Below are 26,311 nucleotides of genomic sequence, written 5' to 3'. Positions count from 1 at the left end.
CCAGAACAGCAAGAAATTCAATCTCAGGTTGTTGTGACTGCCCTGCACTCCTTCAGGTTCACACAGAAATCCCTTTAGGATCGCACCACAATTATGCAGTTCTGGAAGAAAATGGGGAAAGAGTTTAATTGTCGTTATATCACAGACTTCACTGACATTCTCTAAGGTTTTCACACAGTTTCTTGAAGTAAACAGTTTTCAGCTTTTCTTCTATGTGCAGAGAATACTGGAATCTGTTAAATTTGGGGGAAAGATGCCCAGTTTCCACTCCAGCTACTGTTTCATAGGTTTTGCACCTTCCCAAAGCACTATCCTGTGCTGCGCAGGTCCCACGGGACTCTAGAAACCATGGCTGCAGACCTATTCACTCTCATTTCGAAACTTATGCTTTTCCCCTTCATTTAAAGATGCTACGACCTTCCTTTCAGGACCCCTAATATTATCTTTCAATGGACTTGCACTTTTACATTAGACCAATAGTATTATTGCCTTTACATTAAATGGTTCTCTACCCTGAAAGTGTGCCCGATACAAAGAGAGTAGTTGCCTGCCTATAACATGAAAGGAAGGAAAATAAAATCCAACAAATGATTCACACAATTTTTTTTTTAGTCCTGTTATATAACAGTCTTGGAACTTCTTGTAATCAAGAAAATATTTTTAAATTTTGTGAGTGTTTGTATCCAAGCACATAGCACAATGTCTGGTATATTGTGCTGAGTAAATTAATAACTGATATCTGAATCAGTGAGTAAGCAAATGAATGAGTGAAAGCAAGACACTATTTTGAGATTCTACATTGAGTGGTTGTTTTCCATGAAAAAATATTAATGTGGTTCTCAATCCACTGGATTTGTGGCACTTATTGCCTCAAAGGGAAACTTGAATAATCTAAAACAAAGAAGCCAAATACACTAAAGAGTTTTTAAAACTCATAGCAGGCACATAAAAACAAGGTAACTTATTTAGAAATTAAATACTTAAGATATAAACGGATATGTTATAAATTTCAAAATCTCCTGACTTGGAAGATCAAACCTAAAGGTCTACAGCAGTGTAGTCCACAAACATTTCCTGTAAAGTAACAGTTACAGACCCTATGACCCACAAAGCCTAAAATATATCTATCAGAACTATTCAACTCTGCCACCGTAGCACAAAATCACTCATAAATAAAACATAAATTAATGAGTATGGCCCTGTTCCAGTGAAGCTTTACAAAAACAGGCAGGAGGCCAGATTCAGCCCACACACTGTAGTCAGCCCAACTGGTCTAAAGCATAGAGCTTATAAACACTGACCATAGAAGAAAGAAGGAGGTAAGACTAATAGAAAGAAGGAGTTCCACCTCAAAGGCGATAAAAATAATCGCTTCCTGGACTGTGGACGTGCGTAGAGAGAAAGGGAGAAAAGAAACTCACTTTAAAAATACTTTTTAAAATTATTGCAAAATTAAGAGATGAGTGTCCTTAAAGGTATTTTTGTGACCTCAAAACTCAAAGAAGATCCAGAGAACAGAGGTATTTCTCTCATGAAGCTCTAAGGCAGAGATGCTGCTATATACTCCAGGCCCCAAATTATGAGGCTGCACTAAAGTGCCAATGGCAGAAGCTGTTGCTGTGACGCAGGTGGAAAGGATTCCACAGCACCCACTTGACCCCACAGGCTGGGGCTGGGAATGGATGGCGATGAAAGATAAGCAGTACCTGTGAGTGCTGAAGTCTCATGAGCAACCGCCATACACAGCCAGTTCTGAGAGAACAAGCCACAAGCCACCTAACCAGGACACAAACTGCAGAAACAGGATTATATACAATGGGAAAGAGGTGTCCCTCAGCCTCAGTGCAGGCCACTGAAGATCAGACACCTCTTCCCGCTGCCCTACTGTATTTATAAATTACTGCTGCACCCAGGGGCCATCTTGGGAAGGAAAGGAATATTCAAGACAAGACAGCTGCTCTGAAAGGGCATGGTATTTGGAATTGATTGGGTACAAATCTTAAGGGTAAAAATGGGAGCTTCTGAAACAGAGCTGTTTACAGTTATAGAAATAATAAAATCAACACCCATGTCATTTACTGAAAGAATGCGCAGTTAGACTGCTGCGGTTTGCTTTCCCAGCAATGCTGCCGGAGGCCGGCTCAGGGCATCCTTGCCAACCCTCTACTGCAGCTACAACAATGCCAGCTACGAGTTCTTATATGTTGTCCACATAAGATATACTAGTACTGCTCTACTGTGTGTATTACACATTCATTCGTGTAACTGGCTAACAGCTAGATGCGATGAATACTAGTATTATGTCCCTTTATTAGGGATAATAATTTCAGGCATAGAAAAGTTAAAAATGTTTGCCCAAGTGTTGGGGACCGAATAAATGAACGGTATTTTTGCAATCTGGACAGAGATGCTGGGCCCAAACTCCACCCCATTTGCCTAGTTAACAAAGAGCTACACCTGATTCTCATTTGTCTCGCCCATGTTCTCCGGAGGAGGCTGGAAGCTAGTTTATTAGTGTAAAGTAGATTTGGATGGTATGGTGGGGGTTGTCTTTGAGTTGCCTTGGAAATTTAATTGAATTGCTGATGGACCACATTTTTTCTATGAATAACAGTGGATGTGTTTCTGGGAGCAAACACGTTACAGCTAAGGAACAGTCGAGACTGTTTGCCGTGGCGTCCTCCTGAACCCATCTGTGTGTATATATCTTTAAGTCTCTATCATTTATTTCAATTCTATACCTTTTCTGGTTCAAAGACCCCATAATAGACTCATCGTAGCTGGACTGTGACACGCAAGGTCACAGAGCTAGTGAGTGACAGAGTCAGGATTTCACCCAGCAGTCCATTATTAAAACATCTCCAGAGGAGATGCACCTCCTTCTTGGAGGACCCACGGGAGAGCTCTGTTTTCTTTCTCTTTCTGATTGTTCCAAGAACAATGCAGCTTTATACTGACCAGCATTCCTTGCAGGTCCCTGAATTCAGATAGTCACAAGAATTAGAAACCATCATGAATTTTGCTTCATATGCCCCAAACAACAACTTTTATGCAAGTCAACCCTTAGATTTAAATGATTTAAATTGTTAGCTTTTAAGCAGAATAAACTAAATCTAGTAACAACCCTAAGTTTTCCATAAAACTTACTGTATACTTCAGAACCAATTGCTGTAGGATATGAGTGATGAAATGAGACTCAGGGAAGCAAGCAGACTTCCCCCAATCTGTCTCACTCACAACCACTCAGAGCAGAAAGGGAGGCTGTGGCCACATGGTAACAAGTGCATACCCTGGCACACAGTCAGCTCCTTGGAGTTCAAAACCACCACTTTCCTACAGTGAGTGAAGTGTTAAATGAGGTGCAAAATATACGCAATTAGTACTGATTCTGTTACTCAGATCTGCTTAGTGTAACTCAATCTATATAGTAGGCCTTAGTGGCCCCTTAAAATTTCAGTATGGCCTTACCCATTCCCTAGTCCAAGCAGTCTGGTCACTGCTGGTAATGTAAAGCTCACCACCAGGGTCAGTTTGCAGGTCTAGTTCAATTTTAAACCACTGGCTCTGTCTTAGAGCAGGGTTTAGTTACTAAGAAACCAGGAAACACAAATTTCTATGAGCCCTTGGATATTACCCTAAAAAAGAGCAAACAAACTTCATTAATGTTAATTCCAAAGAAAGATATCAAGTTCTAGTTTCTGAGTAGTTTTATCATCTCATAGGATGAAAATGGTAACTACTTTTAATTGTACTTATTTTTAAAGCCAAAATATTTTAAGGCCCAAGGACTCTACTCATTTCAGTGAGCTGACCATCTTAACTTCACAGATCTAAAATAATGCTAAAAAACAAAACAGTCTCATTCAGTATGTGTTTCTCCAATGAACATCACAATCCAGTAGAGATTTCATTTCCAAAGGAAATTAAGCAATCGTTTCTGATCTATGTATACTGTGTATCACCACTAAACACCTTTTATAGACATCATCTTCAAGCAAATTATCTGGTAGTCGTCATAGAAGGCTCTTCCTAGAAGGATTTAGAATCAGGTTAAAAAGAAAATTAGAGATGAAAGAATAATGCTATGCAGTGGGCTAAAGAGACCTTTTTAAAGAATATGCTGTCTTTTTTACATCACTATAACCCCTTTTATGAGTGGCAATGGCTCTGTGAGTGCTACTCAGACAAAAGGGTACAGTAAATCTCACTATTCTGAGGTCCTACAAGGGCTTACAGAGATCCACATGAAATATGAGCTACAGAGGAAAGTTCAAAGTGCTCACACTGGGAGGGTAGAATAGGAGCATCGTGGGAAGGCATTGCCTGTTCTTATGTAAGATTGTGAAAAATCCTGCAACAGCCTTATCCATTGCACTTTTACATGTTTTCTCTTCATAAACTTGTAGCATAAGAAGTGTCTGTGCATTCTATTATAATCAGACCTTTTCCACACTTATAAAAACAAAAATAGATAAAAATATATATGCCTATATAAAAATAAGCATACGGGAAAGGCAGGTGTTAACTTTACTAAGAATTTAAGTTACCTACAGTTCATAAAACTAAATTGTTAGGTTAGCATTTATTGTTATTAAAGTAAGTACCAAAAAATAATACTCTATAAACATAAACCAATAGCCAATTACAGATTGGTCTAGCAGGTCAGGCTATGGATTGAGTTAGTCCTAGTTAGATTTGAATCATAGTCTATGAGGTGTGATGTCAAAGAGATAGTGACACTCCACTTGTTTATAGAGAAAGAAATAAAGAACATGGGGGAAGGAAGAGGAAAGCAGGAAAAGAGGAAGAAACTTTGGAATTAAAAAAGGTGTTTTTAATAAAATACGTAAGAGAAATTTGGAAATAATCATGTTGTATTAGTTGAGATTCTCTAGAGAAACAGAACCAATAGGTTGTGTATATGCAGAGAGAGGTTTATTTTAAGGAACTGGTTCACGCAATTATAGAAGCTGACATACCCAAAACCTACAGGGTGTGCCAGCAGGTTAGAGACTCAGGAAGAGCCAATGTTGCAATTTAAATCCAAAACCATCTGTTGGCAAAATTTCTTCTTTTCTTGCTCAGGGGAGGTCAGTATTTGTTCTTTTAAGCCCTTCAATTGATGGGATGAAGCTCACCTACATTGTAGAGGGTAATCTGCTCTAATTAAAATTCATGGATTTAAATGTTAATGTCATCTACACACACACACACCTCTCAGAAACATCCAGAATAGCGTTTGACCAAATATCTGGGCACCAAGGCCCAGATAAGTTGACACATTAAAATTAACCATCAGACACTTGTTTTAAGAATAATTTTATACCTTCTAGTTATAGGTATCACATATATGAAAATAGTGGTATGTGTGTGAAATAGGTAAAAAGGTTACTAGAACTTATGATTTTTTCTTCCAAAAATTAACTTTGACTTGTGTTCACTTGCTTCTTCATTTATATTAGAAAATTATTATAATTAAATGTTAATTTGAAAATATACTCTTCTTTTTCTTTTTGAGGTTATTATTTCTAAAATAGTATAACTTTGCCAGCAGGGATAATTTACTGATCTACATGAAATATTTAGAATCCCTGCAACTGTAAAATGACATATTGTCAAGATCAGTAAGGTCCTTCATCTTTCTCAAGTATGCAACATTCATGTGAACATGTTTCCAGTGACTTAACTTGAAATATATTTTTCTGGGTATTTAAGATGTTATCACAGCCCAAATTACTAGTTAGCATTCACACTTCATCTTATTTTTACATTTAGCAGCAGGCTTTTTTACATGTCATTATTAATCAACTCTAAGTGTTTGACATTTGTCCTTAACAACACCTTGTGAGAGGTCAGCTCTGTTACTGTCATTCCTATCTTCCCCAGAGCCTAAAAAGTATTCCTCTTGACACAGACTACAGGATATCTCATACATCACCTTTCAAGCCAGAATCACACCTGCCTGTAGTCTTAGCACTTACAATTGACACTATCAAAATCTAGAAGATGTCTGCCTACCACAGTTGAGGTTGCCAACCTGAACTATAAATGGAATAATTACTTAGAGTGTCTTTAAAGACTTTATCACAGATTGGGCTAGCAGGTCAGGCTATGGAATGAGTTAGTTCTAGTTAGACTTGAACTTCCCTGATGTCAAGGTGAATCATAGTCTGTGAGGTGTGGTATCAAAGAGATAATGACATTACACTTGTTTGTAGAGAAATAAATAAGGGACGTGGAGGAAGAGGAAAGCAGGGAAGGAGGGAAAGAGGAAGAAAAAGAAAAGTTGGTTGGAAGAAAGGTCTTATCTCAAGATTGATATTCTGTCTAAAAGCTACTTTTTTTATTCATTGAATTCATTGGGATGATGTTGAGTCATAAAATCATACAAGTCTCAAGCACACAACTCAACAAAGCCCCACCTGCACATCACATCGTGTGGCCCTCCCCACCCCAAGCAAAGTCGTTCCGTCCTTATTTCCCCTCCGCTTTGCCCACCTCCCCCGACCCCTACCCGCTTCCCTCTGGCTATCACCACACTGTGTCTGTATCTATGTTATGTATACATGTGTTCTGGCTAGTCCCTTTACCTTCTTTCATCCAGTCTCCTTCCCCTTCCTCCTCCCCTCTGACAGCTGTCAGTCTGCTTCATGTCTCCATGCTTCTGTTTCTATTTTGTTCAGTATTTTATTTTTATTTTTTGTTCATTAGATTCCATATATAAATGAGATCATTTGGTATTTGTCTTTCTCTGACAGGCTTATTTCACTTAGTATAAAACTATTATTTTAGCATTTCAGATTAAAATTAAAATCTCCATGGTGGAAAGTAATATTTACTGTCATTTAAAAGTAACTGTAGCCTGACCTGTGGTGGCACAGTGTATAAAGTGTCAACCTGGAACACTGAGATTGCCAGTTCGAAACCCTGAGCTTATCCAGTCAAAGGCACATATGAGAAGCAACTATTAGGAGTTGATGCTTCCCACTCCTCCCCACCCCTACCTCTCTTTCTCTCTCCCCTTTCTGTAAAAAGTTAATAAATAAAATATTTTCTTTTGAAAATTATAAACTTACAGTATTAAGATTTTGATTACAAAAAGCTATTGGGTGCCCAATGAAGAAGTGCTGAGGAAGTGTTGGGCAGATAAAATGTATTATGCTCATTTTGTTAAAGATGGCACTGCCCACGTGGAGGCCGTCGCCCAGGTGATATTAATGTGTGTTGGGGGCGGGCTGAGGGCAGGCAGAATCCTTGTAACCTGGGGCTTGGTTTGGGGATTAAGCCTTTCCCACCCTTTTTGATGTGGGGTGGTACAATCCAATCATGCCTCAGAGAAGTGACTTTGTATTAGAGACTTCCCTGTTTTGTATATTGGATTAAAGGTTTTGAATCTACACTATAAAATGGGGGCAGAAGGGGAGCTTGCGCTCTTGGTTCCTGAGATTATCATTAGAGGAGAGAGCAGAGAGGAGAGCAGAGAGGAGAGCAGAGAAAGGCCACGTGGAGGAGGCCAGGAGAAGCAGCCAAGATGGCAGAGTGTTGAGTGAGAAGTCAGTTAGTGCAGTTTATGCAGGGAGAAGGAAGGAGATGGGGAACAGAGGTGAATAAGTCTGGTGAGCTAGAAACCTTTGATTCTAGGAAACTCGGATAAGTCAGTAGCTTTGTGAGCACTGAATGTGAGTTTTGGAGCCCAGTGTGTGTTTTTACTTGCCCGCCGGGTGCAAGCTAGGATTAAAGGTAATGGCCCATCAGTTCTTGGCTTCGTTGTTTCTTTACTGACTGTCCGAATCCAATGCGAACCTGCATGGGCAAGGCTGCTTTGATAGTAGTGGCCCTGGCTGCTGGCTTTACAGGAAGAAAGAAAGCAATTCAGAGAGAATAGTAAAGAAAAATTTACTCATTTCACATTTATGGTAGGAGAGGAAGTGAATTCTCTCTAGACATGCAGATTCTCACCAAGTGTCAGTTTGTACTGAAAGATATGCAGGATCAGAAGGTTTGACCCGATGGCAGATTCCATTCAGGGTCAGTCTGTGTAAGTTAAAACGAGACAAGGATATACTAAAACATAGGCACATTAGACATCATCAGTAAATGAACCAGGTAGAGCATTTCTCACTATATGTACTACACTTCAAAATATATGCAACTACCTTAGCAATTAATACAAATTAAAATTAATATTTAGGGTGGCAGTATGATATAAAGAGGTAAAAAAAATAGTTTGAAATAAACCTGGGTTTGAATTCCAGCTTCATCACTTACTGTGTGGTTTGGGGCACATTATGATCCCTCCTGTTCCTCGGTATTTTAGTATTAAAAATGAGTATATTAGTGTTGAGTATTAAGTGTTTTAAGGTTGTTCATAATACTATATGAATGCAATCAATTTTTCACCACTATTATGTATCTCTCAGTTAATAGATATTAAAAGCACTACTATGAAAGAAGATATTTTTATAATTTTAAAAATCCCATGTTTATTAAAGGGTTGTAAACTACTAGTATAGAAAAAGAAAGCTAAAAACAGACATACACACAATTTATTGATAATTTTTATACTGTACAAGCAGCGCACACGTTTTGAAGTCTGTACTTAGTATTACCTTGCTGTCTCTTTGCAGTGATCTTTCACTATATAAAGTAAACCTCGGGCTGTCAATTATATGAATATAATTTCCTTTACTTTAAAATAGAAATGAAGTTATATGACTGAGGAAAATTTAATTAATCATTATAATTCTAAGATTTATGTTTGAGTCTTTCGCTTCTGCGACTTCAAAAATACTCTCTCCTTTTGCCTTGAAATTGGGTAAAGGGAATCATTTTAAATTCTGCTCAAATCTTGAGTTTCCTCCCAGTATGCTTAAAATGACTTCAGATAATGAAATTGGAGAAAGAGGTGAAGACAGATTCACCTGATATCAAACCATTCTCATTTTTAACTGCATTTTCTTTTTGTCTCTCACTAGGAGGGGAGGAAACTTAGGTTAAAACGTGTCTGACTTCGTATGAGATTGTTAACGGAATCATTTTGAAGAGATAAAAGAGAGGGGTTAAGCATTTATGTAACAGCAAAGGTTATATGATCTTCATTTAGAAAAAGGGAGAACTTGGAAAACGGAGCACATGTCATTCACTGAATTTCTATCCTGAATAGGAAAAGTGTCCTTGTTCAATAAGGTAACTTATTTTGCCAGAGGGACATGGCAAATGTTATTCTAGATCACCTAGAGAACAAAATCCTAAATGAGTATAATGACTTTTCATAAATATTCATGAAACCAGGCAATTATAAGCATAACCATTGCTTTCTGATTGTTTGGAAATGGACTGATTATCATATGAAAGCCATTCCTTCTCCAGAATTCTTTCAATTTAAGAATTAATATTTGGCACAACTCCTCTTACAGATGTATAATACCTAATTTAAAATTCAATACCATCCATTTGGTGAGGGTGGAAATGTAATTTTTCCGAAGTAGTGTCATAAAGTTACAAGTAGTGGCCTAGGAAGTACAAAGGCTATCAAAAACAAGGGTGAAAACATACTCATGTAACCATGTACAAGAGTTTGGGTTGCAACATACTCTTCAATGAAAGATCCCACATTTCACCTCAGAGCATTATAATTTTACTTATAAAATTTCATTAACTGTTTCAACTTATACAATTTGGGCTAAATTTTAAAGCACTAGAGTATAAAAAGAAAAAAAAAGTCTTTAGGAGAACCATTTATGTCACTCTGATGTCTTAAGAGTGCACAGAGACATCTTAAAATTATTTATTCACTCATTTAACAAACATTTCTTTAATGTCTATTAAAAGTAGACATCACTATGGTAAGCTGTATCTCCTATATAGTGAAAAGCAAAGATTATGAGCCAGAAAAAGATCAGAATAAGGCAGGCCAATGAGAAAAGCACCTTGGAGTAGACAGGTATTCTGCAGAGTGGGAAAAATATTCATCATATAGTAACACGGAGAAAAAGCTATGTTGAAGCCTACAGTCTCCTAGGAAAATCGTAGCAATCAATAATGTTCCATGACCAAACACCAGTAAAATGAAAATAAATCAGGGTGTATGTTGTTACTAGATCAATCTATAATAAAAAGTAAATGTACTTAAATCCCCATCAGACTTAAATTCCTTCCAAATAAAATCTAAATTTATTAGCATGGTATATATAATTTTATTTTCTCCTAGTCATAGTCCAGTTACCACCAACTTGGAAGAATAAAGAACTACTCTGACACCACCATATCTCCAACCACCATATCTCCAACCACCATATCTCCAACCACCAAGGCAAGAAGTTGAAAATAGGAATTTTCTCCCCTATGTTCACTGCAGCAATATTTAAAATAGTCAAGCTATGGAAGCAACCCCCGTGCCCATCAATATATACAATGGAATGTTTACTGACCATAAAAAAAGAACAAAATCTTACCATTTGCAACAGCATGGATGAATCTAGAAGGTATTATGCTAAGTCAGTCAGAGAAAGGCAAATACTACATGATTTCATTTATGTGGAATATAAAGAACCATATAAACAAACAATACAGAACCAGTCTGAGCCCGAGAACAGACTGATGGTTGCAGAGGAGAATTGGGGGGACTGGCTGAAAAAGATGAAAGGATTGAGAAATACAGATTTGTAGTTACAAAATAGTCATGGGGATGTAAAGTATAGCACAGGGATTATAGTCAATAACATAATAACTATGAATGGTGCTAGGTAGGTACTGGAAATGTCAGGGAGAACACTGTAAAGTACATGATTATCTAACCATTATGCTGCACACCTGAAACTAATACAAAGTAATATTAAATGTAAACTGTAATTTTTAAAAATAAAATAAATAAAAAATACATTTAAAAAAATAGGAACATTCTCAGCAAACCTGCATGAGTAAAGGTGTACCAGGAATTGACTTGGGGGAAATGTCTAATAAAAGAATAGGATTTACCTGAAAAAAAGAGACACTGCCTTCAGGAACTAAAATTTTAGTGGCTCTTCATTGAAGCGAATTATTTAACTGAATGGGTTATCAGACAAAAGCGAGTAACCTGAACTAAATGAGATACCCTATCTAGAAGCCAAAGCGAATGGCTACCTAGCATGAGAAATAAAAGAAAATGCAAGATTTAAAAATATATCTTTATACATTTATTTGAAGCCTAAAAAAGTAAAATTAGATCATTTAAATTTTTAATAATAACATAATTTTCCTTTTACTGGCATTCCTTGGCAACCTACCTATCAGAGAAAGGGCTAACTTGTGCAAGGAATAACCATGATTGACACACAAAACCATAAATACAACCACACAGAATATATAAAGGAGGTAATAAAATCATGTTATTAGATATCAAGGAAATACTGCTATAAATGTAATACTATGACATCTCTGTCCACTAAATCCATATATTCACATTTTCCTCTCTACCAACTTCTGTCCCCACTTCTTCTTAGTAGCTATTCTCTTTTCATTCCCTCCTTTTGCTGAACCATTACATCTCCCTCCTGCTATGCTGATAGACCATGACTCCAGCTCGAACTTCCAAAACACATGTCCGAAGCTGAGCTCATCATCTCCTCTCCCTTCTGCATTCCCCATCCCAGAAACATTACACCATTTGCTTAGTGGACCAAGACACAGAGTTCAACCTTGATTCTTCCTCCTTTCTATCTAGATGAGCCATTACATTCCTCAATTTTGCTTTAGTATCTTTCAACACAACATCTCTCCAGCCTTAATGCCATCACTTGGTGAAGTCTTCATCATCTGAAAACAGTCTCATACTACCTATCCCTAATACCAGTAATGCCTTTATTCAATCTACTTTTCATATTTCTTCTAAGTCAATCTATCTAAAATGCAAAGAATTATCTTGATTATAGTGATGGTTTCACAGGTGTGTGTGTGTCATATATGTGCATGTCAAAACTTATCAAGAGTGTATATTTTTAGTGTGTGCACTGCACTGAAAAGTATAGAGTACAGCAAAAGTAAGTTTAAGTTGTGAGTACATAAAACAGTTTATTCTTGTATTATTCTTATTTTTCATACAAACAATTGTAAATCTACCTTTGCCCCACCCTGGACAGTACACTTCAATAAAACTAACAAAACAACAACAACAACAAACACATATCTCATGTCTCTGCTATCCTTACAATCCTTCAAGATAAAGCCCAAATTCATTACAAGGACCACAAAGTCCTTCATAGCAGATTTCTGTCAAACTCTCTACCATCATCTCTTGCTACTCTAGAACAGGGGTTGGGAACCTATGGCTCACGAGTCAAATTGTGGCTCTTTTGATGGCTGCATCTGGCTCACAGACAAATCTTTAATAAAAATAATAATAACGTTTAAAATATAAAACATTCTCATGTATTACAATCCATTCATTTCCTACTGTTCATGTTCATGGTTGCGGGTGGCTGGAGCCAATCACAGCTGTCCTCTGGGACAACACCAAATTTTTATTGGATAATGTGTAACGTACATGGGTTGTTGTATGGCTCTCACAGAATTACATTTTAAAATATGTGGCATTCATGGCTCTCTCAGTCAAAAAGTTTCCCGACCCCTGCGCTAGAAGCTGTTCTATATTGCTGGTGCAGATAATTTCTCAAATGTGATGTTTTTCTCTCTCTCCTTTTTTCCCTCTCCCCCCCCCCAATATTTTTTAGATGCTTTTCCTTCTAGTAGGGCATATTTCCCCTCCCGCCAGTGCTGCCTCACTACCTCCTCCTCCTCTTGCAGAATGTGGTTTAGGCATCACCTTGGGAAAGGTTTCTCTGTCCTCTCCGTGTCATGAAGTGCTCCTCCTAAGAGCTCCCAAAGCTCCCAAGGCACTCTTTTCTTCAATAAGCCATTGACTGTGTGCTTTTCTCTCTTCATTAGAGTTTCACCTCATTGTCAGGGAGTTAGTGCTCTTCATCTTAGAATCCTCAGTTTCCAATACACACCTGACACAGAGCAGATGTAGACTGCTTGTTAAAAGAAACATGCATTGAAAACTGATTTATGGTATCAATTTGCACTAAGTGAAAGGAAAAACTGTGACTCTGCATTAGAGTAATTATACTTAGATTCTAAGAGGGATATAGACAAAAGGCCAAAGAAGAGACCAATGATGACACTAGAAACAGTCCATAAATCATCCAGGTAACTCAGAAAAGTCTGACCCTGCCTCACTAGGTATAAAGGTCACAGCAGTGGAATTAACACATACATACTTGTGCTCAGACTTCTAATATCCTAGCTGTTTTTTTATCCCCCTCTGGAAATATTACCGGATGGGCGAGTATACTTAGAAGGCATATGTAAGCACATTCTACAGACTGTCTTTAAGGCCATGTTTTCATAGATAAGACTGGGGAAGAACATAGCCAGTGAGTGCCTATGTGGCTTCTTGTAAAAACAAAAAACCTAATCCAATATACCTTTAAGTATTCCTAAGCAAATTTTAACATAGTAAATAAATGATTATTAAAACAAATGGACCCCTGTTCTGATAAAATCAGGTCTTTCTCATGGAATTTCCTGTATAAGAAACACTATATAGATGAAGATATCCCTTTGGCTGATTCTTCTATAGATCTGTTTTGATAAATTTAGAGTGCTAAGCAATGGCCCAGCAAGGAAAGGAAGTCCCTCAGAAACATTCAAATGTGAAAGAGGGCCACATTATTCAGTAATTTATGGATACAGTGCCACAGTTACTGCCTTTCATAGCCTAAATTTTCATTTCTGCTTGCTGGTAGAATTCTTTTTTTTTTTTTTTTTTTTTTGTCTTTTCTGAAGCTGGAAACGGGGAGAGACAGTCAGACAGACTCCCGCATGCGCCCGACCGGGATCCACCCGGCACGCCCACCAGGGGCGACATTCTGCCCACCAGAGGGGGATGCTCTGCCCCTCCAGGGCGTCACTCTGCCATGACCAGAGCCTCTCTAATACCTGGGGCAGAGGCCAAGGAGCCATCCCCAGCGCCCGGGCCATCTTTGCTCCAGTGGAGCCTTGGCTGCGGGAGGGGAAGAGAGAGACAGAGAGGAAGGAGGGGGTGGGGGTGGAGAAGCAAATGGGCGCTTCTCCTATGTGCCCTGGCCGGGAATCGAACCCGGGTCCCCCACACGCCAGGCCGACGCTCTACCGCTGAGCCAACCGGCCAGGGCCTATTTTTTTTTATGAGACCCATCTCTAATTCTATATTTAAAGAATCAGAGTAGAACTTTCCTTTCAGCTCTTCTGTAACAAAAAAAAAAACCCAAAAAACAAAAAACAACCCTAGGAAGAACATTAAATTTCAGAGTATTTCTTAATAAAAGGAAATCAAAGTCATAATCAGTAAATACTTATTAAATGTATTCACAGATATTTTACTCTTTGATGCAATTTTAAATGGAATTGTTTTATTAATTTCTTTTTTTTTTTTTTTTTTTGTATTTTTTCTGAAGCTGGAAACGAGGAGAGACAGTCAGACAGACTCCCGAATGTGCCCAACCGGGATCCACCCGGCACGCCCACCAGGGGCAACGCTCTGCCCACCAGGGGGCGATGCTCTGCCCCTCCGGGGCGTTGCTCTGCCGCGACCAGAGCCACTCTAGCGCCTGGGGCAGAGGCCAAGGAGCCATCCCCAGCGCCCAGGCCATCTTTGCTCCATTGGAGCCTTGCTGCGGAAGGGGAAGAGAGAGACAGAGAGGAAGGAGGGGGGGGTGGAGAAGCAAATGGGCGCTTCTCCTATGTGCCCTGGCCAGGAATTGAACCCAGGTCCCCCACACACCAGGCCAACGCTCTACCACTGAGCTAACTGGCCAGGGCCTAATTTCTATTTCTTACACTTTGTTGTTAGTATATAGAAAAAAAAGATACTTGTATATTAATTTTGTATCCTGCAACTTTACTGACTCCATTTATTCTCACAATTTTTTTTGGTGAAGTCTTTAGGATTTGCTCCAGCAGGGATCTAGCCAGCAAGCACCTACCAGGCAATGCTCTGTCCTTCCCAGGTCATTGCTTCATTGCTTGGCAACCAAGCCTTTTTAGCACCTGAGGTGAGGCCATGGTGCCATTTTCAGCATCTGGGGCCAACTCGCTTGAACCATTTGAGCCATGCTATGGGAGGGGGAGGGGGGAGAGAGAGGAGTAGAGAAGCTGCTTCTCCTGTGTGCCCTGACTGAGAATCAACCCTGGAACTTCCGCACACCAGGCCGATACTCTACCACTGAACCAACTGGCCAGGGCCCATTAGGATTTTCTATATATAGTATCATGTCACCTGCAAATAATGACAGTTTTACTTCTCTCCAATTTAGATCATTTATTTATTTATTTCATCTAAATGCTATGGCTAGGACTTCCAACAATATTGAATAAAAATGGCAAGAGAGGACATTCTTATCTTGTTCCTGTCCTTATTGAAAAAGCCTTTAAATTTCACCATTGGGTATGATATTATTTGTGGGCTTGTCATATCTGGCCTTTATTATAAATTTTTAAAAAACTTGTCTTGAATCAAATAGACCACAACTAATATATCTAATGGCATTTTACTATAGCTTCTAAGATATTTTATAGCGATCATAATTTGTGAATGGTGGAAAACCTTTAGTCTGTCATGCATATGCTTATGTTATAAAATTTACATTGTCTTATAAGTCATCAGATTTAAAAGAGTTCTGAAAATCTATTAACTGTCCACACTTCATTCCAATTCTAAAAAACATTGTAATTTCTTAATATTTGCAAACACATCTTTTTTACATTTTAGTAATATCTCCTATATGGAAATCCAAATAAGACAGTAGTAGATAAGAACATGGGAAATGTATTATAGGCATGTAGGAAAAGAGTCTATAAAATTACATCTTAAATTTTTTGCATGGGTAAATTAGTAAGTTTTGTTTCTTTTTTTTTTTTTCTGAAGCCAGAAATGGGGAGAGACAGTCAGACTCCCGCATTGCACCCAACCGGGATCCACCCGGCACACCCATCAGGGGGCGATGCTCTGCCCCTCCGGGGTGTCACTCTGTTGTGACCAGAGCCACTCTAGCGCCTGGGGCAGGGGCCAAGGAGCCATCCCCAGCGCCCGGGCCATCTTTGCTCCAGTGGAGCCTCGGCTGCGGGAGGGGAAGAAAGAGACAGAGAGGAAGGAGAGGGGAAGGGATGGAGAAGCAGATGGGTGCTTCTCCTGTGTGCCCTGGCCAGGAATTGAACCCGGGACTTCTGCACGCAAGGCCGACGCTCTACCACTGAGCCAACTGGCCAGGGCAAATTAGTAAGTTTTATATTTAATTTCCCATGGATTTTATTTCAACTATTATATAATCCTTAATTATAATGTTCAATATATACCATTTTCATCTGTAGGAATCTACTTTAAAAAGTGCTATGGGGCCCTGGCCGGTTGGCTCAGCGGTAGAGCGTTGGCCTAGCGTGCGGAGGACCCGGGTTCGATTCCTGGCCAGGGCACATAGGAGAAGCGCCCATTTGCTTCTCCACCCCTCCGCCGCGCTTTCCTCTCTGTCTCTCTCTTCCCCTCCTGCAGCCAAGGCTCCATTGGAGCAAAGATGGCCCGGGCGCTGGGCATGGCTCTGTGGCCTCTGCCTCAGGCGCTAGAGTGGCTCTGGTCGCAATATGGCGACGCCCAGGATGGGCAGAGCATCGCCTCCTGGGGGGCAGAGCACCGCCCCTGGTGGGCGTGCCGGGTGGATCCCGGTCGGGCGCATGCGGGAGTCTGTCTGACTGTCTCTCCCTGTTTCCAGCTTCAGAAAAATGAAGAAAAAAAAAAAAAGTGCTATGGGGAGGGTTAGAAAGATGGCAACGGAGTAGGTGGATGTTCTGACTGCCACCTCCCAGGACCAAATTGGATTACAACTTAATTTAAGAATAATCATCTTAAAAACCCAACTTTAGACTAAACTAAGAGGAATCTATAACCAAGCATCACTGAAGAAAGCACACTGAGACTGGTAGGAAGGGCAGAGACGTGGAAAGGGCTGCCCCAATCCCAGGAGTGAGCGGTGGCCTGGAGGGACACTCATGGCAGGGTGGGCTATCCTGAGAGGTATGGGTCCTCAGCCCCAGGCCCAGAGCCCCAGCGCCTAGAAGAGGCACCCAGACAGCATTTAGCTGTGAAAAGAGCTGGGTTTCTGTCCATGAGAAAGACAGAGCTCTCAGACAGACACTGATTCCATTTTAAAGGGCCTGCACAGAAAACCTAATTTACAGCCACTTACCCAGGACTCTGGCAGGTGAGAGCTGAGAGGACTGGTGTTGCAGGAGGAGAGTGTAAAGTTAGAGGCCCAGGGAGAGACACTGTGGGGGATGGCCACCAGAACCCCTGTGCTGAGTCATTCTCCAGCACTGCAGTCACCATCTTTCTTGGGGGGAGCCATCCCCGAGTGGCAACAGCCTGGGGAAAAGCAGCTGCTCTGCCCTCGGGAGTCTCTCCTACCCCAGGATAGCTACGGGTCATTCTGAGAGGCCAGGAAGCAGAGGGCATGTCAGTGACTCAATGTTCTGGTATTGAGACCGGAGCTCCCCACCACACTCTCCCGAGTGTATGACTGATGCTTCCACCTCAACGAAGACTCAGTTGAATCTGTTTGGAGAGGGGGCAGACCACACCTCTGGGTCTCAGAGGCCACACCCACCAGACTCCTGGGTCCACACCATACTGAAGTCTGTGAAAAAAGTCTGTACAGACTGACACCTGGGGCTGAGGGGCAGAGTAGCACCCACCACCCTTCCTAATCGCTGAATTGCTGCAGGCTCTAGACTCTAGCAAAGGCTTTTTCAGTGGCTGAGCCTAACAAGCAGCCAGCAGACAAAGGCTGCAACAGGCAGGACTTAGGGAAACTTAGCCGTTTGAGCGGACTTTCCTGAAAGACTAGAGTGGGTAAAAGCCAGCCTAGGAGCAAAGCTAGGTATTTCCATGTACAGCTGGGCCTAGCAGAGGCAGCCACAAACTCTGAAGTGCTTGTAGCTCCAAGAAGGTTGCTGATGGCCAGTCACAGGCAGTGTCTCCCAATGGTTTACGCTGGGCTCCTGCTCAGGAGGCCCAGGGAAGGCACATCCAGGAAAAGCTGCAGAAAGCATCAGTTCAGAACCTAACAACCCTTACCAGAGTGGTATCCTAAGGAAAGGCACCTCACACTTGGCCCAGCTGAGGCAAGTTCCACTCTCTGAGATCAGCACTGGCACAGAGGCTCATGTGCATTGGATAGGGTGGAGCTTCACAGACAGCAGACCTAGGTACTGGATATTCTGTACTGCTAGGCTAGATTCCACAGAGGGAGGGAGAAAGGCTTAGAGTATGGACATTTAAAGTGTAGGTCCCTGTGACTATTGTTGAATCTAGTTGAGGGGCTTAGCCACCTTCAGGAGGGGCAGAGTCAGCCCTAGGACAGGACTCTCTCAGTCTTCCTCCCTAAGAACAGGATCTCACCAACTGTAAGAACTTCTGCAGAGGGGACTGTCAGCCATACTTGGTCTGAACCTGCTGCTCACATTGCTGGGGCGAAATAAAATTTGAGTATCCAGCAGTGGCTGAAGGATCAAGCTCTGGAGTAGGGGCCACATTCCTTGTACTGAGCTCCTGACCAGACATTCCTAAAGTAGGGGTCCCACAAACATTGTTTTCACAACCTCAGCTGCCCTAACCCACCAAGTGTGCATACAACCTGTAGAGGGGTAGGTTAGGTGAGGGCAGTCTGAGCCCACACTACAGTCTTACTACAGAAGACTCTGTGGGAAGTCCAGGCAGCTGCAAGAGGAGGAGGAGGAGCTGAAAAGTGGAGACAAATCTTACAGAGATTGGGGATTTTATGGAGCTATTGTCATCTCTAAGCAGGAGGAAGCTGATCCTTATACAAAGGTTGGCTTCTCCCACAGTACCCAGATACAGAAAACACAGACACAAACAGTGAAAAGTGCAGTAGCTGCAGATTGGTAGCCAATAGTGGGTTACAAAAAATAGCTGACACCAACCCAAGAAGAACTAGAGCCAACACTACTGGTAGTGGGTGGGAGACAGCATCAACCCTAGACTCAGCTAGCTACACAAGCATCACACACAAAGGAAGAGTCCAACAGGCACCAGACACTGTGGAGAATAAATACAGCCAACAGGACAGACATTGCACAGTGTGTAATACACATAATCAAGGTTGACCCTTAGAGCCAGCCAGCCTGAAGGGATAAATGTACCCACAAAAAGACCAACTGCATCTAATACGCACATACAACAAGAGTGAAAATAGTACCCTCAAGAAGCATTCCAAGAACAAGGAAAACAGTGGCCTGGAGGGCAGTACCACCAAGCCCATCTTCTTCATAAAGACCACACAAAAATTTCAAAGTCAGACAGTGCTACCTAATACACAGACAAAATGGGCAGAGAAATGCAACCCAAATGAATCAACCAGAGAATTCCCCAGAAAAACCAAAATACCAGTTGAGAGTTTAAAACAATGATTTTTAGGATACTCAAGGATCTTAGGGCAACAATGGATGGACATAATCAGCACCTAAATAAAGAGATAACAATCATCGAAAAGGACACTGAAATCATAAAAAAGAACCAGTTAGAAATGACAAATACAATATCAGAAATGAAGACTGCACTAAAAGGAATTAATAGCAGGCTGGATGAAGCAGAGGATCAAATCAGTGATTCAGAGGATAAGATAAATGAAAGCACAGAAACAAAGCAGAAAAAAAAAGGCTCAAAAAGTCTGAGGAAACTCTAAGAGAGCTCTGTGACAACACAAAGAGAAACAACATCCACATCATATGGGTTCCTGAAGGAGAAGGGAATGAACAGGAACAGAAAACCTGTTTGAAGAAATCATAGCTGAAAATTTCTCTAAATTGATGAAGAAAAAAAGTCACACAAGCAAAAAGCACAGAGAGTTCCATTAAAGAGGAACTCAAGGAGGCCTACAGCAAGACACATCATAATTAAAGTGTCAAAGTTAAGAGAAAAAGAAAGAATAATAAAAGCTATAAGAGAAAAGCAGTTAATTACCTACAGAGGAGCTCCCATAAATATGACATCTGACTTCTCAACAGAAACAACTGAGGCCAGAAGAGACTAGCAAGAAATAAAAAGACTTAGGATAGCTGTGTGGGTAAGAAAACAGGACCCATACATATGCTGTCCACAAAAGACCCACCTCAAAACGAAAGAGACACATAGATTAAAAGTAAAGGGATGGAAAAAAGTATTTCACGCAAATATAAATTTAAAAAAAGCTGGGGTAGCAATACTTATGTCAGACACAATCAACTTTAAAACAAAGGCTATAGTAAGGTATAAAAAAAGTCACTACATAATGATAAAGGGAGCAATCCAACAGGAGGATATAACCATTATAAATATGTATGTACCTAACATAGGAGCACCTAATATATGTAAATCAGATTTTGATGGACATAAAGGGTGAGATCAACAGCAATATTATAATGGTAGGGGATTTTATTACCCCACTAACATCAATGGATAGATCTCCAGACTGAAAATTAACAACAACAAAAAAAAAAACAGCCTTAAATGACACACAAGATCAACTAGATTTAATAGATATCTTCAGAAGCTTTCACCCCAAAGCAGCAGAATATACATTCTTTTCCAGTGCTCATGGTACATTCTATAGGATAAACCACATATTAAGACACAAAACAAGTCTTAATAAATTTAAGATTAAAATCATATAAGCATCTTTTCTGATCACAATGGCATGAAACTAGAAATCAACTACAATAAAAAAATTGAAAAAATTTCAAACACTTTGAAGCTAAATAGCATGTTATTAAATAACGAATGGGTTAACAATGAGATCAAGGAAGAAATCAAAAATTTTCCTGAAATAAATGAAACCAAATAGATAATAACTCAAAATTTATGGGACACAGCAAAAGCAGCCCTGAGAGGGAAGTTCATAGTATTACAGGCATATCTTAAGAAGAAAAAGCTCAAATAAACAACTTAACTCTGCATCTAAAAGAACTATATAAAGAACAACAAATAAAGCCCAGTGGAAATGAAAGGCAGGAAATAATAAAGATCAAAGTGGAAATAAATGACATACAGGCTAAAAGAAACAATACAGAGGATCAATGAAACCAGGAGCTGGTACTTCGAAAAGGTAAACAAGATTGATGAACCTTTAACCCAGTGTTTTTCAACTAGTGTGTTGTGAGACATGGTCAGGTGTGCCGTGGGGAAATTAAACATGGGTCCCCAAACTACAGCCTGCATGCTGGATACAGCCCACTAAGGCTATTTATCCGGCCCGCCACCAGCCGCCTCCATCCGAACATAAACATTCCCCTCACAATCCCTCCAGCTATCAGCGACAGGAAGAGTGGAGGCACAGGGAACACTCACTGACCAATCACCTTCTAGGATTCATCCCAAACACTAGCAATGAACCAATAGTAGGCCGCCTCTCATCCACACCCAGGAAGGTTCCCGCTCGGGCTGCTGCGCATTTGTCATTGTGTGGCCGCTGCAAGTAGTTGAAGCTGCTACTCCTCCACATGATCCCGATTTCTAATCCTGGTCAGGACTGGAGGTAAATGTTGCCACCACTAGATGAAGCCTCAGCCTCAGCTGGTTATGTCTATCCTGATGGTGTATATAGATATTTGACCTTTTTCTTTTTAAAAGAGGCCCCCGCGGAGGGTGATATATAATACATCACAATGCATCACAATGTTATCTATATTTTATATGGCCTCCTGAAGGGCCATCTTCTTAAAGTGCTCAAATCTCTATATACACCATCAAAACAGACAGAACTAAGGCCCCTGCACCCAGTTGACCATGGGATTTGAACCCACAACCTCAGGGAGAACTCTAGTATTTATCAGAATCCTTACCTAGGAAGCAAACTTCTCAATCGGACAGTAGAGATGCTCTGAGGACTTATGATGTTATAATTTTCTAAAATTGATTTTGTCCAGCCTCTATATAGAGTATTTGCCAAATTGATTTGAACCCACAACCTTGATGAAAGCTCCAGTATCTATTAGCAGGACTGTATATATGAGGGGATACATGGGACTATATATATGAGGTTACATGGGACTGTATATATGAGGTTACATGGGACTGTATATGAGGGGATGTTACGTGGGACTGTATATATGAGGGATGTTACATGGGACTGTATATATGAGGGATGTTACATGGGACTGTATATATGAGGGATGTTACATGGGACTGTATATATGAGGGGGTTATCCTTTTTTATTTAACTTTTTTTTAATAAATGTAATTTATTTAAAGGACAGTTTGGGATCTCAGCAAGACGAGCAAGTGACAGTGATGGAGAAGTTTTTGAGAAGGGAAAATGCAAATGCCGAACAGGGCCCTGGACAAAATTCTGACCCAGATGAAGGTCGTAGTATGAGTGGTCGATAAAGAAAAAAGACAAGACGGTGAGCTCGAGGCAATATAGCGAAAGCTATCTTCCATTTGGATATACTTTCACCAGGGATGAGACAGCACTGACTCCACTGTGCTTGGTGTGTGGGAGAAGCTTAATAGTGCCATGGTGCCAAGCAAGCTTAAACGCCATCTCCAAATGAAACACCCATTCAAAACAAGCCAAAGGACTATTTTGTACGCTTACGTACAAACAATGAGAAACGGGCAACTTTTTTGAGAAAAACCACAAAGGTAAATGAGAGAGCCCTCAAAGCTAGCTACCTTGTTGCTGAACTCGTAGCTAAATCAAAAAAGTCCCACACTGTGGCAGAAACATTAATACTGCCAGCTTGTAAAGCCATTGTAAATGAGATGCTTGGCCCTACCGCGGCCAAAGAGATAGTTAAAGTACCTCTCTCAGATAACACAATTGCCAGACATATTGATGACATGTCTGTGGACATTGAAACTGTTGTTTTGGAAAAGGTGCACATCAGTAAGAAATTTGCCTTGCAACTTGATGAGTCAACAAATATTAGTGGACATTGTCAGCTCTTGGCCAACGTGTGTTTTGTGGATGGAGAAGCCATTAGAGAAAACTTTCTATTTTCCAAGGCACTGCCAGAAAAATCAACAGGAGAGGAAATATTTCGGGTCATGTAGGAATATCTTGATAAAGCGGGCTTACATGGGAAAACTGCACAGGTGTCTGCACTGATGGAGCCACAGCCATGGTCGGACGTATCAAAGGCTTCGTAAGTAGGGTCAAAGAAAGAAACCCAGATGTTATTGTTATGCACTGTTTTTTGCACCGTGAGGTCCTCGTTGCAAAGACCTTACCAGCAGATCTAGCTCCTGTGTTGGATGATGTTGTGAGCATAATGAACTTGTGAAGACACGACCTTTAAGATGTCGCTTATTTGTGTCTTTGTGTAAAGAAATGGGAGTAGAACATAAAATCTTATTGCTCCACATGGAGGTCCGGTGGCTGTCGTGTGGCAAAGTGCTGACCTGTGTGTATGAGTTGCGAGAGGAACTTAAAGTATTTCTGACAAGCGAGAGGTCCGATTACTCAAAGCTGCTTGCAAGTGATGAGTGGTGTGCAAAACTGGCATACCTGGCTGATATATTTCATTATCTGAATGAACTGAACACATGGATGCAAGGCCGAAATGAAAACCTGCTTACAAGCACTGATAAAATGAATGGATTTTGTTTAAAGGTGCAGCTCTGGCAACAACATGTACAGCGTGGCAATCTTGAGATGTTCCCGCTCACCGAGAAACAGCATGATGGCAACACTGCTGCAATGTGCAAGGTGATTGGCAGGCATTTGAAAACTCTTGAGAAGATGCTGTCATTTTATTTCTCTTCAGCCTTCACAGAATGCCTTGACTGGGTTAGGGACCCATACAGCTCAGTATCCGTTGCTGGAAAGGACATGTCTTTAAAGGAGCAAGAGGAGCTCATTGAACTGAAACAAGATTGTGGTTTAAAGCTAAAGTTTGCTGATCTTCCTTTGGACAGTTTTTGGTTATCTGTAGCCAAGGAGTTCCCCATTCCAGCCAACAAAGCTATTTTGACATTGCTCCCGTTTTCAACCACATATCTATATGAGCTGAGCTTTTCAAGCTTGACTATGATAAAAAACTAAAAACAGAGAGAGACTGAGAACTGTTGAGGAAGAGCTTCGTGTGTGTCTTTTTACCATTCCTGCCGGGATATCCCTTTTGTGTTCATTGAAACAGGCCCAGGTTTCACACTAAGTGAGTATAAATACATTTAGAAACTATATTATTAACTATATGTATAATATGTACTGTGTTAGAGTGTCATTTTGTGTCATTTTGGTAGGTGGTGTGCCCCAGGATTTTGTAAATGTAAAAAATGTGCCGCGGCTCAAAAAAGGTTGAAAATCACTGCTTTAACCAGACTCAGGAAGAAAAAAAGAGAGAGAACTCAAATAAATAAAATTAGTAATGAAAGTGGAGAAGTAACAACTGACACCACAGAAATACAAAGGATTGTAAGAAAATACTATGAAGATCTGTATGCCAAAAAATTGGACAACTTAGGTGAAATGGATAAATTCCTAGAAATTTATAATCTTCCATAACTCAATCTGGAAAAATCAGGAAAACCTAAACAGATCGATTACAACAAATGAAATCAAAATATTTATCAAAAAACTCTCAGCAGGCATTTGTTCCTAGGAGAAGAAACTAAACCGTTGGGACACTGGAAAAAGAGGAACCGGCTGCTCTGTGGAACTGACCTCAGCATCCATCTGCCTTCACCGTCTCCTGCAGGGTTGGGCTCTGATTTGCCTGCTTTGTGCTTAGACCATCTGTGAGTGAAAACCAAGAGAAACACTATTGGTAACTGAGATATCTACCATGGAGACACAGGAGTCAGTGACCTTCCAGGATATAGCTGTAGACTTCACCCAGGAAGAGTGGGCCCTGCTGGACGCATCCCAGAGGAAGCTATACAGAGATGTGATGCTGGAGAGCGTCAGTCACCTGGTCTCTGTGGCGGAGATCTCACCCTCCAGAGGGTCTTACTGAATGCACTGAACTATTGAATCTGCTCATCAATGTGCCCTGACACAGTGTTCATTGACTCACGTGGGAAAGAAACCTGAGGTCGACCAGCAGTGTGGAAGATCACCTAGTGAAGAGTCCTCCCTCAGTACACACAATCAGACTCACACCAGAGATAAATCAAATGCATGTCATGTATGTGGGAAAGTCTTTAGCAACTTCTTTAAACTTCAGCAACACAGGATGATTCACACTGTAGAGAAGCCATTTCAATGACATCTTTGTGGTAACGCCTTTGTACAAGGCTCTGACCTGAGAAACCACAATCAGATGCACAACAAAGAGAAACCGTATAAATGCCAGCAGTGTGGGAAAGCCTTCAGTCAAAGTTCTTACCTTAGACAACATGAGAGAACTCACACGGGAGAAAAGCCATTTGAATGTCACATATGTAAGAAAGCTTTCAATCAAAGATCGTACCTTAGAAAACACCAGGTGATCCACACTGGGGAGAAACATTACAAATGCCACCAGTGTGGGAAAGCCTTCAGTCATAGCTCTAACCTTAGCCAGCACAAGAGAATCCACTTTGGAGTGAAACCACACATATGTCTCATTTGTGGAAAAGCGTTCAATCAGGGTTCTGAACTTAGGCAGCATAACAGAACGCACACAAGAGAGAAACCATATAAATGTCAGCAGTGTGGGAACACCTTCACTCAACAGAGTAACCTTAGACGGCACGAGATGATCCACACTGGAGAGCAGCCATACACCTGACGGCTGTGCGGGAGAGACTTCACACATCCCTTTGCCCTTAGATGGCACAAGAAAACCAAACACTAGAAAGGAAATCATGAAAGCCTTCAGAGACATTCTGACCTGGAAGGACATGGCGCTACAGAGGACAAGACTATGGAAGAAACACCAATCATAGCTTTAGCATTAGAAAGCACCAGCAGACACACGCACTGAAGAAACACTCTGCAAGCAATGTGACAGATCTGTTTGTCATCATACATTGCAGTCCAGAAAGCATTTTATATATGAGGGCGGCCGTAGGGATGGTCCCCAAATGCGAAAGCCTTCACTCCTGTTCTGCTGTCACACAAACTCACTGTAAGTGTTCTCATATAGATGGTGACAGCAACAACTCCAGACCGGGAAGGCAGTTGAAAATAGTTGCAGAGAAGATAACCTGTAATGCTTCATTTATTATATATTCGTAATATAAACAAACTTCATATGAGGGAAACCCTAAGTCCGTGATCACCCTTAAATAATATTCAGCCCAGTACCAGGCTTCATATCC

General features: G+C 40.7%; 1 non-coding gene and 1 pseudogene across 1 annotated transcript; one reads left to right on the top strand and one right to left on the bottom strand.

The window, feature by feature from the left end:
* Positions 1 to 1,601: 1,601 nt before the first annotated feature.
* LOC136335653 (zinc finger protein 596-like) lies at positions 1,602 to 25,845 on the top strand (annotated as a pseudogene).
* On the bottom strand, positions 16,216 to 16,291 carry TRNAA-UGC (transfer RNA alanine (anticodon UGC)). The gene has a single exon. It is a non-coding gene; the product is annotated as a tRNA-Ala (tRNA).
* Positions 25,846 to 26,311: the final 466 nt, after the last annotated feature.

This window comes from Saccopteryx bilineata, chromosome 4, assembly GCF_036850765.1.
Source record: "Saccopteryx bilineata isolate mSacBil1 chromosome 4, mSacBil1_pri_phased_curated, whole genome shotgun sequence".
NCBI classification, from domain to species: Eukaryota; Metazoa; Chordata; class Mammalia; order Chiroptera; family Emballonuridae; genus Saccopteryx; species Saccopteryx bilineata.
This window is presented reverse-complemented; position numbering and strand designations above follow the sequence as displayed.